At 42.8% G+C, this 13,668-nt stretch overlaps 1 long non-coding RNA gene across 1 annotated transcript; it reads right to left on the bottom strand.

Moving 5' to 3' along the window:
- Positions 1–10,958: 10,958 nt before the first annotated feature.
- Positions 10,959–11,817, bottom strand: LOC119267462. The gene is made up of 3 exons (XR_005132454.1): positions 11,566–11,817; positions 11,364–11,411; positions 10,959–11,052 (listed from the first exon to the last, which is right to left on the bottom strand). It is a non-coding gene; the product is annotated as an uncharacterized LOC119267462 (long non-coding RNA).
- Positions 11,818–13,668: the final 1,851 nt, after the last annotated feature.

Raw genomic sequence — 13,668 nt, 5'->3', positions numbered from 1 at the left:
CATTTCAAATTTAAGAGGAAAATAAACATGATGCACACTCTAATGCTTGAACTAACTAGGGTGTGATAGAGAGCCACAAAGATGCCAATACCTAGATCTATCCTTGCTTTTTATGCCTAGCTAGGGGCGTTAAACGATAGCACTTGTTGGGAGGCAACCCAATTTTATTTTTATTCTTTGCTTTTTTCTCCTGTTTAGTAATAAATAATTTATCTAGCCTCTGTTTAGGTTGTGTTTTTTGTGTTTAATTAGTGTTTGTGCCAAGTAGAACCGTTGGAAAGACTTTGGGAAAGTCTTGATATCTTGCTGTAAAAGACAGAAACTTTAGCGCTCACGAGAACTGCTGCCATTTTTATTTGGAAAGTTATATTTAGTTAATTCTTTTTGCAGATGATTAATAGATACATTCCTCACGTCCAGCAATTTATTTTAGAATTTTTGGGGGTCCAGATCTTGCGCTAGCTACAGATTACTATAGACTGTTCTGTTTTTGACAGATTCTGTTTTTTGTGTGTTGTTTGCTTATTTTGATGAATCTATGGCTAGTAAAATAGTTTATAAACCATATAGAAGTTGGAATACAGTAGGTTTAACACCAATATAAATAAATAATGAGTTCATTACAGTACCTTGAAGTGTTCTTTTGTTTTTTTCTGCTAACGGAGCTCACGAGATTTTCTACTTTAAGTTTTGTGTTGTGAAGTTTTCAAGTTTTGGGTAAAGATTTGATGGATTATGGAACAAGGAGTGGCAAGAGCCTAAGCTTAGGGATGCCCATGGTACCCCCAAGATAATCTAAGGACACCTAAAAGCCAAAGCTTGGGGATGCCCCGGAAGGCATCCCCTCTTTTCGTCTACTTCTATCGGTAACTTTAATTGGAGCTATATTTTGCTGTACACACCTTTTGAGAGAGCCATACATGATTTGGAATTTGTTAGAATACTCTATGTGCTTCGCTTATATCATTTGAGTTATATAGTTTTGCTCTAGTACTTCACTTATATCTTTTGGAGCACGGTGGTGGATTTGTTTTATAGAAACTATTGATCTCTCATGCTTCATTTAGATTATTTTGAGAGTCTTAAATAGCATGGTAATTTACTTAAATAATCCTAGTATGCTAGGTATTCAAGATTAACAAATTTTTATTTTTCTTATGAGTGTTTTGAATACTAAGATAAGTTTGATGCTTGATGATTGTTTTAAGATATGGAGGTAATAATATCAAAGTTGTGCTAGTTGAGTAGTTGTGAATTTGAGAAATGCTTGTGTTGAAGTTTGCAAGTCCCCTAGCATGCAAGTATGGTAAACGTTATGTAACAAATTTGAAACATGAGGTGTTATTTGATTGTCTTCCTTATGAGTGGCGGTCGGGGACGAGCGATGGTCTTTTCCTACCAATCTATCCCGTAGGAGCATGCGCGTAGTGCTTGATTTTTGATGACTCGTAGATTTTTGCAATAAGTATGTGAGTTCTTTATGACTAATGTTGAGTCCATGGATTATACGCACTCTCACCCTTCCATCATTGCTAGCCTCTTCGGTACCGTGCATTGCCCTTTCTCACATTGAGAGTTGGTGCAAACTTCGCCGGTGCATCCAAACCCCGTGATATGATACACTCTTTCACACATAAACCTCCTTATATCTTCCTCAAGACAACCACCATACCTACCTATTATGGCATTTCCATAGCCATTCCGAGATATATTGCCATGCAACTTTCCACCATTCCGTTTATCATGACACATTCATCATTGTCATATTGCTTAGCATGATCATGTAGTTGACATAGTATTTGTGGCAAAGCCACCGTTCATAATTCTTTCATACATGTCACTCTTGGTTCATTGCATATCCCGGTACACCGCCGGAGGCATTCATATAGAGTCATATCTTGTTCAAAGTATCGAGTTGTAATTCTTGAGTTGTAAGTAAATAGAAGTGTGATGACCATCATTCATAGAGCATTGTCCTGAAAAAAGAGAGAAAGGCCAAAAAAAGGAAGGCCAAATAATAAAATAAATAAATATAAAAGGGACAATGCTATTATCCTTTGCCACACTTGTGCTTCAAAGTAGCACCATAATCTTTATGATAGAGAGTCTTTTGTTTTGTCACTTTCATATACTAGTGGGAAATTTTCATTATAGAACTTTGCTTGTATATTCCAACAATGGGCCTCCTCAAGTGCCCTAGGTCTTCGTGAGAAAGCAAGCTGGATGCACATCCACTTAGTTTCTTTTGTTGAGCATTCATACATTTATAGCTCTAGTGTATCCGTTGCATGGCAATCCCTACTCCTTGCATTAACATCAATCGATGGGCATCTCCATAGCCCATTGATTAGCCTCGTTGATGTGAGACTTTCTCCTTTTTTGTCTTCTCCACATAACCCCCATCATCATATTTTATTCCACCCATAGTGCTATGTCCATGGCTCGCGCTCATATATTGCGTGAAAGTTTATAGGTTTGAGATTACTAAAGTATGAAATAATTGCTTGGCTTGTCATCGGGGTTGTGCATGATGAGAGCATTCTTGTGTGATGAAAATGGAGCATGACTAAACTATATGATTTTGTAGGGATGAACTTTTTTTGGCCATGTTATTTTGAGAGGACATAATTGCTTAGTTAGTATGCTTGAAGTATTATTATTTTTATGTCAATATGAACTTTTATCTTGAATTTTTTGGATCTGAATATTCATACCACAATTAAGAAGAATTACATTAAAATTATGCCAAGTAGCACTCCGCATCAAAAATTCTGTTTTTATCATTTACCTACTCGAGGACGAGCAGAATTAAGCTTGGGGATGCTTAATACGTCTCCGACGTATCTATAATTTTTGATTGCTCCATGCTATATTATCTACTGTTTTGGACATTATTGGGCTTTATTATCCACTTTTATATTAGTTTTGAGACTAACCTATTAACCAGAGGCCCAACCCAGAATTGCTGTTTTTTTGCCTATTTTAGGGTTTCTAAGAAAAGGAGTATCAAACGGAGTCCAAACGGAATGAAACCTCCGGGAACGTGATTTTCTCACTGAACATGATCCAGGAGACTTGGACCCTACGTCAAGAAACAAAGGAGGAGGCCACAAGGTAGGGGGGCACGCCTACCCCGCCCCCCAGGCGCGACCTCCACCCTCGTGGGCCACCTGTTGCTCCACCGACGTACTCCTTCCTCCTATATATACCTACGTACCCCCAAACGATCAGATACGGAGCCAAAACCCTAATTCCACCGCCGCAACTTTCTGTATCCACGAGATCCCATCTTGGGGCCTATTCCGGAGCTCCACCGGAGGGGGTATCCATCACGAAGGGCTTCTACATCATCACCATAGCCCCTCCGATGAAGTGTGAGTAGTTTACCTCAGACCTACGGGTCCATAGTTATTAGCTAGATGGCTTCTTCTCTCTTTTCGGATCTCAATACAATGTTCCCCCTTCTCTTGTGGAGATCTATTCGATATAATCTTCTTTTTGCGGTGTGTTTGTTGGGATCGATGAATTGTGGGTTTATGATCAAGTCTATCTATGAACAATATTTGAATCTTCTCTGAATTATTTTATGTATGATTGGTTATCTTTGCAAGTCTCTTCGAATTATTAGTTTGGTTTGGCCTACTAGATTGATCTTTCTTGCAATGGGAGAAGTGCTTAGCTTTGGGTTCAATCTTGCGGTGTCCTTTCCCAGTGACAGTAGGGGCAGCAAGGCATGTATTGTATTGTTGCCATCGAGGATATCAAGATGGGGTTTTCATCATATTGCATGAGTTTATCCCTCTACATCATGTCATCTTGCTTAAGGCGTTACTCTGTTTTCATTAACTTAATACTCTAGATGCATGCTGGATAGCGGTCGATGAGTGGAGTAATATTAGTAGATGCAGGCGGGAGTCGGTCTACTTGTCTCGGACGTGATGCTTATATACATGATCATACCTAGATATTCTCATAACTATGCTCAATTTTGTCAATTGCTCAACAGTAATTCTTTTACCCACCGTAAAATACCTATGCTCTTGAGAGAAGCCACTAGTGAAACCTATGGCCCCCGGGTCTATCTTCATCATATTAATCTTCCAATACTTAGTTATTTCATTTGCTTTTACTTTGCTTTTATTTTACTTTGCATCTTTATCATAAAAATACCAAAAATATTATCTTATCATATCTATCAGATCTCACTCTCGTAAGTGGCCGTGTAGGGATTGACAACCCCTTATCACGTTGGTTGCGATGATTTATTTGTTTTGTGCAGGTGCGAGGGACTCGCGCGTAGCCTCCTACTGGATTAATACCTTGGTTCTCAAAAACCGAGGGAAATACTTACGCTACTTTACTGCATCATCCCTTCCTCTTCGGGGAAAACCAACGTAGTGCTCAAGAGGTAGCATGAGCAAGGCCTTTGTCACTGTGGCACGTCGATCGGGGATCATCCCCACTCACGTCGAGCCACGAAGCCACTGTCAGCTATCGACGTCGTCGAGGCCAAGCGCCAAATCCACCACCATCGATCCTCAAGTCTAGATTTGAAATCGCCATTCGCTCTGGCCCACCGATGATGTTGCCAGGGACGACAACGGCCGGTCGAAGACCTAAACACACCGACCTAAAGGGTCGACAAAATACAGAGCCCATCGGCTCCTTGTCGCCGCCATAGACGTCATCGAAATGAGACTGGAGCCAAGGCATTATTTTTGGATGCATCATCACCGTCACCATCAGAAGCAATACCACCCCACAGACGAGGCCTACCCTACCTGTGTGTCAGATCAGAATCACCGGGGTCCCCACCCCCTCCAGTCGTCGGAGAAGACGAGTAGGAGGCAGGGACCGACGATGTCGCGCGCAGAAGTAGGGAGCAGCGGTTCACCTATCCAGTCGCCTCTCTCGGGCGGTTGTTGAAGCGAAGCGGTATGTGAAACTACAATGTGAGTTCTTGGATTATTCTTTTATTAATTATATAAATAACGGACTGGATAATTGGAGGGTACCAACCCACAAGGGATCAAACTTCAAGTTTGACATCTATGTATTCTTCCTGTGGAGGTGATGTTTGGTCGATAGTGAGGCACATGTAGATCTCAACAACCATGAATCGATTTGTAAGAGATAAGCATATATTTCATCCTTAAACTAGTTGACTAGTGAGAATTTGCTCCGACTTCAAGACTAGACGAAATTGTACACTAAACTTTCAATAGCGGACAAGTTTTGTCTCTTTCCCTCAACCAAGGTAGTATCCATGCTAAACTTTCAATTGCCGACTATCGCATCAATGTCCACGAACTGGCCCCCTTTAATCCGTGAACGGATGCGGTGTCCAGTTTGCGGGTCACTATTGGAGATGCTCTTATCCACGTGACTACATCTGTGTCTCCTATTTAGACTAGATACCATTAGGAACACATGCTTGCAAGTGTGAATTGGTTGATGGTAGAGGAAGGAAGCGAGCAGGAAACATAGGCTATGGTGGCACCACGATGATGGATGCACCAGAGTGGCGCCGACGACCTTGGCGATGAAAGCAACTATATGACTCGTCGAAGTGTCGATTCCCAACATATCTTGCCTCTCTGATTGAGTCAATGTGTTGGCTCTCAACATATCTTGCCTCGTGCATTGTTGGTTGAAATTCAAAGGGGCACCCAAGTGGCAACTATCCATTGCAAACTCCATCAAGACTGCTAGCATCGGCATCAAGGAAGAAGCAGATGATCGAATTGACCCAATAAAAGAGCAGCCCAAGAAGGTTAGGAGAGGGTTCCGGGGAAGGAAGTGTGAGGGGGAGAAGGAGAAGAAAGAAGGGACGGAGCCTAGGATGACATCAGCACTGAGGAAGAAGCAGGTGATCCAATTGACCTAACAAAAGAGCAGCCCAAGAAGGTTAGGAGAGGGTTCCGGGGAAGGAAGTGTGAGGAGGAGAAGTAGAAGAAAGAAGGGGCGGCGCCCAGTATGACATCGACACCGAGGAAGAAGGAGGGGCATGTGTCCAATGCTTCGATGTGAAGGAGGAAAACAAGGCCGAGATGTCTAATCTGATGGCGGCGGCCAAGAAGAAGCTCAAGCTCAAAGAAAGGAGGGTTGAGCTCGCAACCTATTTGGAGGATACGAAGATGTTGACCATGAAGATGGACGAGTTGGATGAGGATGCGGTGATGATCGCGCGCGCCATCGTGTGAAGATGTTGAAGCGCTTGTCGGTCAAGTTGGAGGTGGTCGAGAAGGAGCCGGATGGTGAGGAGGGGGCGGTGGCACAGTGAGCGCGGAGGCTTGGATAGCCGGTCTCGCATGGCAAAATTTCCCGTTTTGCATAGACTCGCGGATTGATACTTTTGTAATTGGCCGCACGCAAAGAATATCCTTTTTTTTTTTTGCATGGACCGACGAATTGATACTTTTATGATCGGCCGTATGCAAAAATATGAGCGGTTGCTTTTTTTGTGTGTGATTGAGCACTACGAAAACCACACTTTAACTTGGACTTAATATTGCTATGCATTGGAAATAAAAGTGGCTGGACTTGGACGGATTACGGAATAGGGATGCAGTTAGATGCCGACTCCTGCATCCGCGTCCGCGGACTGGTGTCTAGACTTTAAACAAATATACGGTCTGTTTTAAGGTCAGCCCATCACATCTTAATCAGTACACTAGGTGCATAACTTAGTCCATACGTGGTTCGTTGGGGGCTGATTAGTGACACGTGAAACCTTAATATCGACCTACGTACTTATACACATAGACGCATGTGCATTGTACGTTGTCTCGGTCATGCCGCCGTGGACGTACGTACGGACGAAGCTCGTAGGGCATGCATGTCCGGCCAGCATCCCGTAGCTTAGCTAGCGGCGCACATGCGGCCGGCCGAGGGATCGGGATCTGGAGGAGGAAGGCACTGCCAATGCCAATGCCAATGGACAACCAACCCAACCCAACCCAACCACCTCCCCGTCAGTACGTGGCCCCTCGCCCTCAATACGCGAGGCCGGCGGCCGGCCGCCCGGCCAGGTGATCCATCGGCGCCATTTGCTTTCTCCATTATAATTCCTGTTTGAGGCAGAGACACGCATGGGGTAGCGGCTACCCCCTGCTCCTGCTGTGACCCCGCCCTGCAAGCGGAGCTGTGTTTTTTTGAGAGAAAGAACAACTCAAAATGCTCATTTTGACCGGCGCACAATACACCGGTACGGACAAATTAAAGCCATGCGCGGCGTGCGTGTCTGACGCCGGGAATCCTGCGGCTCGAATTAGAAAAGAAAAGACGCCGCCCGTCATGCGTTGTTGCCAGCGCTAGATTGCATGCATTCAGATTCAGTATTTGCTCAACTGAAAAACAAAAAGACGCAGTCCTTGCTGCAGTACGCAAGTATTCTTCAGAAAATGGATCCGGAGGAGGAAGAAGAGATAGAGAGGGGGCGGGTCTAAGCCTCTAGCGCCTGGTGGTGGTGTGAAGCTGACGTGAGAGGGGAGATGCGCATGCAGATGCAGTGACTGGCAATGGCAATGGCGATGGCTTCTTGTGATCTTGTCTGGAAGCTGAGAAAGATGCTAGTGCTACTGCATCTGCATGCATGCTGCGTAGCCTGCCATGCAGCCATGCTTGCGTGCAGGTGCTCGCATAGTCACATGCCGCGGAAACTCAACAGTTGCTACAGCAAGAGACTGTTGTGTGCCGTGCCGGACGGCTGGGCCTGAAAAAAGCGGGCCTGTCTCTCCTGCCGGCCATGGTCCTCCTGCTCCTCACGTACCGTCTCTCGCCTGCCTTTCCTTTTACGCCTTCTCTCCCTTCACCATGCTCGTACGTGATTTCTACTGTATGAGTTTTTTTTGAGCGGTTCTACTGTATGAGTGAAGTGTTAGTGTGTGCATTTCATCAGAGTTGTAATGGACAGGCTGACTGCATCTGTAATTCTGCACACTTTGGGCCGTTTCCTGTGTTCGGACCGGGCTGAAAAGCTATCTATGACAAAACGTGCCCATACATGGCGCCAAATTATATTTGCAAGCTGTGCGGCAAATGGGACCTCCTACTTAGCGCCGTATGCGCTGGCCAACTAGCAGAATATACGGGGCGCTCCGGCAAGCGCCCTTATTTTTTTTTCATTTCCTTTCTTTTTTATTGTTTCTTATTTAAAATAATTCGAGGTTTCAAAAAGTTTTAAGAATACTAAAATGTTCATGGACTCAAAAAATCATGATTTTGTAAAATCCCCGTATATTCAAAAAATGTTCACAATTTTGGAGAAAAAGTTAAGGGATTAAAAAAATGTTCAAGATTTTTGGAAAAATTATTGCTTATTGAAAAAGGTTCTTGAATTCAACAAATATTCAAAAATTTTGTGGCTTTCATGAATTGTTCCCAATTTTTTAAAAAATCATCGATTCAAAAACAATTAACGAATTACAAAATATTCTAGAAGAAAAAATGTTCATGATTTTAGAAAATTATAACATATTAAAAAAATCACTTTTTTGTGACCAAAAACTATTACCAAATTTCAAAATAATTCATCGATTCAAAAAATGTTCATGAATTCTAAACATATTCGTCAAAACCAGAAAATGTTGACAAGTTTTAGGAAAATGTTTGCATACTCGAAAAATCTTCACAAATTTAAAAAATGTATGAAAATGTGAAAAATGTTCATGAAAAATAAAAAGAAAGTAAAATGCATTAAAATGAAAAATGAACATGAAAAAAAGAAAAGAAAGAAAAGAATAAGAATGAAAATGAAAATGAAAATGAAAAAAGCAGAAACAACGACAAGAACAAAACAAATCAGTATGGGAAGCTTGTAGAAATGTCCCAGAACCAGAATGGAGCTAGTTTGGCCTAACCAAACGTAGGCGTGCGGGGAGCAGGGGTACGTATTTGGTCACTATTTGGCGACCTACGTGCCAAATAGGATCCGTCGGGGCAAACTGTCGCCCTGCCGCGCACAAAGGAACGATTTAATTGGGTTGGCCCATCTTGCGATCTACGAATCATGATTTTTGGAACCTTCTAGAAGGTTTTGAACTTTTCAAATAATTAGGTTTTGACCGGTTCAGGTCAATTTCTTTTATCTGTTTTCTTTTCACTTTTCCTTTTTCGAAAATTCTCTTTTAAAAGATGTTCAGATTTTTTTAAAAAAATTGTGTGTTACTCTATTTTCAGGATTTTTAAAAAATCTTGTGCTTTCAAATATCTTTTGTAATCTAAAAATGCCCCATCAATTTTTTTCACATTTTTTAAAATGCAGAAAATATTCAAGAATTTTATAAAAAAGTTAACATTTTCAAAAAAATGTTGTTGCTTCATAATTTTCTCACAATTGAAAATGTTCCTACTTACTAAAATTTGTTCAGAAACTTTTTGAAAAGTTCACATTGTGATTTTTCCCAATTTAAAAACCGTTCAGATTTTCAAAACTCATTCCGAATTTAAATAACTATTCTCTATTTGAAAAATCATTTGTTTTAAATTATTTATTTTATATTTTAAAATATTGAAAAATTAGAAACCCGACAAAAAAGTTTGCTATGGTGACATGGGCCATGTGAATATTAGTTTTGAGGTGTCTCGCATGAAACTTTTTTGTCGGGTTTTTACATGGGCTAAAAAAGTTTTGAGGTGTCTCCGACAAAAAAGTTTCATGGGGGACACCTGAAAAAGTAATATTCTTTTCATAAAGTTCCTGGAAAGTTTCATGAAAAACAATTGGATCGGTATCTAAGAAAAAAACCCGGGAAAGACAACATTCAGCCTACCCCAGGCATAGCAAGTTTACCAAAACTTTTGTTGGGCACAACGTGCAATTAAAACTGTCAAGTAAATAGATGTTTATAGGGGATGCCTTGTACCAAATGTTTGTTTCTTGAGGTTCTTTGATATAAAAGAACATATTGAAAGATGACATGTTGATGCCTAAAATCCATCCAAAAAAATATACCATCATAAACAACGACAAGCGGGATAGGGCCGTAGGTCACAATTCGCCCAAGACACACCGGAGGAATAGTAGACCATTATGACTTTTTCAATGAAGGATATTTATTGACTCAAACGTCACCTGAAGACCATAGAAAATACAATGAGTCTTAACCTCATCCCCCAGTTATAAAAAAAAAGAGAAGCACAAGGTGCATAAGGTGATTAGATATTTATAGGTATGCCAACCCTCAGGTGGTGGGTGCATATCTCGATTCGGATTTCACTAGACAACAATGGATGTTGTGGACTTTAGGTATTAGCACAGCCCAACTTTTTTTTTTTGATTTGTTTTGTTTCCTCTCTGCGGCGCTTAGCCCCCTATATCTGGTATGCACTCTGTGTATGTGGTAGTGTAAAGAACCTGCTAAGTTTCGTTACTAAAGCCGGGGCAAGTTTTCTGCGGGTTCCGGGAATGAAATGTTTATATATCAAGATAAAAACCCGGAAACCACTCTATGTTGCTTAATTGCCGCCCCCATTTGCAAACAGGCATGCATAGATGCTTGATAGAGAAGCAACCAGGAGATATGTTTTACTAGCTACTCCCTCCGAAAAAAAATATAAGAGTGTTTAGATCACTAAAGTAGTGATTTAAACATTCTTATACAGAAATATAAAAGCGTTCATATTTCTTCACGGAGGAAGTACTAGTTAACCACACGACAAATTTCATTCCGTGCAACACGCATACGCGAAATGAAGTCACATGCCACAACACGTACGAGCTCACAACCACATAGTAGTAGTACCTGAAGCTCAGCCACTGGTTACAGGGGAGGAACACGGGACCGATCGGCTGATCCAAGATCCTATCCTATGCACGCATCAGCCAACCTTCAGGTTCTTGCACGACGACAACACAACATACGTAGACACACACGTACAGATCGACCTTTATTGACACGGGTTACTAGTACGGGTAGAGGCGTACGCGATGACCGAGAGGCCCAGCGGGGCGGGCCTGTTCAGTGGCCGCAGGTGCAGTTGGTGCAGGTGCAGCTGGCGCCGCACTTGCACTTGCCGTCGTTCTCCGCGGCCTCCTGCACCTCGAAGTGGCTGCACATGCATGGGCCAACGTTAGGTCTTCGATAGAGATCTCTAGTCAAATCAATTTTTATTTAGTTCCGGAGGCTATATCAAGATCGTCCTGGATGAAGTCCTTCCATGGAGTAGATCTTGCAACTGGATTTAATTTTGGCTAATCTCTCAGCAAGCTAAGCTTTGTGTGACCATGTCATAAATTTACTTTGTGTGTGTGTGCGTGTGTGGGCAGTTTCAACCGATTAGTTTCTACTTTCTACATAGTATAGTTTAAGGTAAACCGGAACGGATCAGCGAAGTGAAATACTACTACTAGTGCGCAGTACCTCTTCTCGGTGTCGACCATGACGATGCCGTAGCCGTCGCCCTTCTTCCTGCACACATGAGATGACAGAACCACCACAGGAACATGTATTCAGACAGGGTAGAGCAAAGATCGATACGAAGATCGGACTATACAGACGATGCACGTGGAAGAGACGGATTAGCTCGATCTAGCTGTGTGGTAGGTACTGTACTTACACGCACTGGGTCTTGTCGGCGCAGTCGCAGTTGCCGCACTTGTCAGCCATGGCGGTCTTGGGTTGTGATCGGAGGGTACTTCGCGAATCGATCGACCTGTGGTTGATTGGTTTTGCTCTTGCTTGGTGAGGAGCAATGGACGCTGCTTGCGGTGGTATATATAGCCGCGCGCCGGGCCGGAGGGAGGGAATCCGCCGGTCCGGCACGGGCTGGGGACGGGAGAAACTCTAGCTAGGCTTGGGGAACCGTCATGACGTCGTAGCACCATATCAGTCGCTGCGGAGTCATTATGAACAGAAAAAGAACCATCTACCGAAAGCGCCGCCTGGCCCACTGGAGGAGGAGGCCATGGCACACACTGCCCGCTACCCATAGGTTCTGGAGTCCGGACCTCCAACAGGGTCATTTTATCTTTTAAAATCTCTTCAGTGCTATATTCCAAGCAAGATCTAGAAACTTTAGATAACTGATCAAGAAATCAACACTTATTTCCAATGGAGAAACTACCTTGCAATGTGCTATATCTGACCTGAGACTCCAAATACGTCAAATAAGCAAAATAACCATATCACGAACTTGATCAGAACATCCAGATAAAACATGTAACAGCCACTCCTTGCCATTGTCTATCAATTGGTCCGTCGCCGGTAGCGGTCAGAACTCATGCATGGCCTCCCAAAGGGCCCTTGCATGGCCACGTGTAATTAAAGCATGAAAGGAGCTCTCCACTTCAAGGCCACACACAGGACATGTTCCACGATCTGAGAGATGTCTAGTCACTTTGCATTCATTTGTTGCTAAGGCCCTAGCCGCAACCTTCCAGGCAGTGACCGCATCTTGAGCGGAACTTTCGCTCGCCAGATACAAGACCATAGAGAACGCTCACCACCAGGGCAGGTACTGGAAGCACCACCTGCAAGATTATCCTCGTGTTCATGTGTAGCCAGCCGGTAAGCACTCTTCACACTAAATCTCCCATTCTTTTCAAGGGCCCAGACAAGGAAATCATGACGATTCCTAGGTGAAGTCCGAATTTTCAAAATATAATGTACGTCCATAGGCCAAAAATGCTCCTCAAGTCAGCTCCATATTCCATGCACCATTAGTATCAAGAACGTCAGAAACACGATTAAACCTACAGTTTCGCTTAGGCGTAACCGACCGGTAATCATGGCCACGTGGAATCCATGGATCGCGCCATGCTTTAATCGCAGCACCGTCCCCCACTCTTCATATAATACCCTTCTTAACCAGATCCCAGCCATAAACAATATCTTTCCATACTGCCGATGAGTTCACCGGAAACACATTATTAAGAATATTACCGTTTGGATAATACTTGGCTTTTGGAAGGCGGGCACACAAACTATCAGGGGAATCAATTAAACGCCAAGCCTGTTTAGCCAACATAGCTTGGTTAAATGCTCTCATATCTCTGAACCCCATGCCGCCTTTTGATTTCAGCAGAGTCATTTTGTCCCACTTTAACCACACCATCTTCTTCTTGCCATTCTCAACACACCACTAATATTGACGCATCAGTCGGGTTAGCTCATCACATGCTGACGCTGGTAATCGAAAAACACTCATGACATAACAGGGTATAGCTTGCGCCACTGACGTAATCAAAATCTCCTTATTACCAGAAGACATATATTGTTCACTCCAATCCACCAACATCTTCCTCATATTAGACTGAAGCATCTCAAATCTCCCTTTATGCATTCTTCCTTCTGGAACCGGCAAGCCCAGATATTTCGGCTCAAATACTTCTGTCGTTATTTCCAACAATCTCTTTACTTCCTCCGTGACCGTTGGTGCACAATTATCAGAAAATAGGATGGAACACTTCGATGGATTAATAAGTTGTCCAGTAGAAGCTGCATAAGTGCTCAACAAACCTTTGACAATCGCTATCTGTTGTACGGAAGCCTTAAAGAATAATAAGGAATCATCTGCAAACAACAAATGTGAAATAACCGGCGCCCTTCGACGGATCTGGACTCCTTCGAACCCACCCTCCAGTTTTGCTCTAGTGATCAGGGCGGATAAAGCATCAGCAACAAACAAGAACAAAAAAGGTGATAAAGGATCACCTTAACGAAGCCC

This window comes from Triticum dicoccoides, chromosome 3A, assembly GCF_002162155.2.
Source record: "Triticum dicoccoides isolate Atlit2015 ecotype Zavitan chromosome 3A, WEW_v2.0, whole genome shotgun sequence".
Lineage (NCBI taxonomy): Eukaryota > Viridiplantae > Streptophyta > Magnoliopsida > Poales > Poaceae > Triticum > Triticum dicoccoides.
This window is presented reverse-complemented; position numbering and strand designations above follow the sequence as displayed.